Source organism: Pocillopora verrucosa, chromosome 11 (assembly GCF_036669915.1).
Source record: "Pocillopora verrucosa isolate sample1 chromosome 11, ASM3666991v2, whole genome shotgun sequence".
Classification (NCBI taxonomy): domain Eukaryota; kingdom Metazoa; phylum Cnidaria; class Anthozoa; order Scleractinia; family Pocilloporidae; genus Pocillopora; species Pocillopora verrucosa.
Genome location: NC_089322.1, coordinates 16,453,452 through 16,457,000, shown reverse-complemented (window position 1 = coordinate 16,457,000; position 3,549 = coordinate 16,453,452).

Below are 3,549 nucleotides of genomic sequence, written 5' to 3'. Positions count from 1 at the left end.
CCGCACATTATGCCTTTGCAATTGAAGATTACACATCAATTGTATGAAGGTTCTTTTCTTCACAAAAACAAGTGAACTAATAAGTTTTTATGAAATAATGACTCTGTTTGACCTATGACTATTTTGTTATTTCTGAATCAAAACATTCTACTATTGTGTGTGGTTGAATAATGTGCTGTCAAATCATTTCAAATGACCAAACAGATTTACCTTAAACCTTTACACCCTTACATCACTGTGCATATTCTCCATACTGTTCTCTATACATTCCCAAAGGTGCTGACAAGGAGAATTTGTTTCACAATCAAATACTTCTTAAGTTGCTGGTTGTTTCCTTATTCTCACAACTTTAATGTGTGATTTAAGGGTGATATTGTCAGGAGAAATTAGATAATAATCACCCTTAGGGGTTAAAAGATTACAGGTTAAGATGACTTTAGAACTAAAAAAGTGCTCTGTGATATGTCTTACCAAAGCCAGTCCCTGATACAACCAAAACAGAAAGTGTGTGAGCAAGGCAAAGTGTGCGCCAATACTATCAGTTCACGACAGATACAACAAAGTAGCTCCTCATTTAAATCTTTCAAGCACTTCTTTGATCTGCTTTCATCTACTAAATGAAATAAAAATTTAACATGAGCCCTGGCTATGTAACCATTAATGCAATTGATAATAATTTTCTCCCAGACTTCAGTTGGAGGAATACTTGCAATTTTGATGGAGAATATACAAAGTCATGTAGCATTAAATCGAAAGAGAGAGGAGTATCACTGGGTACCAGATAATTTTCAGGGAAGCCTGATGAAATGCTGGGGGGGTAACCTTGTGATGAGCTGATATCCCATCTAGGGGGGGAGTGGTGAAACTCCTAGTTGCTTCATGCTAAGGAAGCCAGAATAATCCCCCACTAGTTGGGTCACTTTGCTTGAAAACAGACTTTATTTACTCTTTTTTATCAAAAGTGGCATTAATGGCTTTTTTCTTCACATCCCTACAATAGACAGATGCCTTCAGTGGAGAGTTGCATCCTACATTTGTAACATTACATAAGATAAAGTTCAGTTTAATTCACTCCTTGGAGTTAAATGTACCTTCACTGATGTTTACTTCTTCCTGTGGATCAGCTTTTTGATCAACTTCAAAAACCTGGGATCGGAAAATAATATTAATGGTTTTGATACATGCCACAGAACACAATGTATAAATGATACCCTGAGAAATTGATAATCCTGATAAAATGTAAAATTCATCTCTTTTAACTCTTGGATTTTCAGAAGTGATTAAGTCTGTAACTTAATAATGTCCATATGCTACCCGGTAAATATTAGAATACATGGTACTAAAACTTATCCATAGAAGTTGCTTTCTTGATCTAATTATTTAAACAAAGTTTAGCCATTATTTCACAAGACCTCATCCTAAATAATCTTCAATTTAGCTAGAACTTTCATCTGAGCATTTGTTTTTGTGAACATTGTCAAGAGGACCAAAAGCTGACAGTAGATGGAGATGACAATTTAATAAAATCAACAACCCTGTTATAGAGAAAGCGTTGGATCCACTGAATGTGTAAAACCATGGTTTGGGTTAGATCTCTGAAAATAACCTGTCCTTAGGGTCATAACCCTATAAATTTAATTTCAGTGGTAAAGATATCAGGTAAATTTGTTTTCTCTTTGCCTTTTCTTTAAAAATGATATAAAAAAATAGTAATTTGCCGCTTGATAATCATTAAATCAAATGCCCAAGTTTATCTACCTGCTTATCTTCCATGCTGCCTTTAGTCTTCTTTTCACATGGAGAACTGAAAATTACAAAAATATTAGAAGTTTGACAGGTCCATCAGCATTCACTAAGAAGTTCAGATTAGGTCTTGACACTTGGTCTTATTTGTAGCAGACTGGAACTTCATTTTAGGAACAAGTACAACAAAATGGTTCTGTTAAGGAGGTGTAATGAGTGGGAACCTGTTTCTGGAAGATCCTGGTTACTTAAGAGGCCTGTACAGCTGTCTGTTTTCATTCAAGATGAGGGTTTCAGAAGTTATGAAATTATACAATACAACTATCAACAAAATATTAAAAATGAACTGCTTAGGGTTGTTAGAATCTGCTTCTCTATTGGCTTTAAATATTGACTTTAAAATATGGTTTGGGGCCTGTTAAGTTACTGGGACAGTAATTCAAGAAACAGGCCCCCCAACTTAAGATATGAAGATGCCCCTACACCTTTGGGGAAAATGTTTATTTGACCCTTGGAAGAAAGATGATAGTCTTCATGCAAAATCACAAAATAATAAAAAACTGGGGTATGATCTTGATCCCGCTTAAGAGTAACAGACAAAATAGTATCTGCTAAGGAAGCGAAAGAGGTAAGAGGTTGTTGTAATTTCTATGATCTCAACCCACACCACCCCCTTGAAATTGTTTTCCAGAGTATTTATTTCTCTGTCTAGTACCCTACACTCCTTTTCTAGGTCAAGTGACCCTACTCTCCATCATTACTACCCCTACTTCTGAGTGTTATGTACCCATACCTCACTCCTTCACTTAGTGATGCGGGCTTTTTCCGTTTGCTTCGCCTTCGCACGCTTCCATCGCTTGTTCCTTCCCCAAGGGAGCCCACTTCTTCAGAATCATTCTGGCAGACCTCATTAAAAACATACACAAGCTCCGAATCGTAAGCTGACAAACTCTGTCCTTCTTTCGTTTTAACGCCAGCACCTCCAAAGACAACAACATCACCATCGCATAGGACAGCAGAGCTACGCTTTGTTTTGTTGACTAGCAGCCCGTTCAGTCCTTTACAATCAATTCTGAATTTTCCATTGCTGAAATGAATTTCAGCGTGAACACGACTGATCATTAAAGGAGATATCACACTGTCAATAACAACATCTGAATATTCATCACTGCGTCCGAGACGAGTGACAGTCGGTTTTAGCAAAATTTTTTCTGGTTGTAGAGATGGATCATAGCAATTCCCTTCGACCCTCTGCAGACGGAGCATTTTTCTCCTCTGTTTCAGTGTGCAAAAGCCTCTCATACCACTTCAAGATTCTTCTTGACTGTGTTCTTGAAGTACTCTCCAAGCGGCCATTTTAACAGTACGACACGATATTCGGAAATCGTTCGGACAAGATCGGACAAGCTCGGGTGTAACTTCTCGTTAGCAAAATCAGGAATAGGGAAAAGGATAACGGATATGAGGAATGAATGTGAAAGTGATGTTTTGTTTTCTCGCGGATCTCTGTCACGTTCACATCGTTCGTAAGCTCGAAACACGCGAACTGTGTTGATCAGCATGCAAAGTTTTGTACTTTTAATTGAATTTAGATGTTTCCGAACCCAGTCTGTTCGGACAGTGTATGCACAAAATAGGGAGTTTTTCCCCTTGATGCTGTCGTTGTGTGGCATCGTGAAAGTTTGAATATACAGCAAAGGTCGGTAATAATAGTTAATTAATTAATTAATTAATCTGATTGCGGTTCTTATATTGCCATAGTAACTTTATATGATATGTACACACAGATATAAAACACTGTATTCT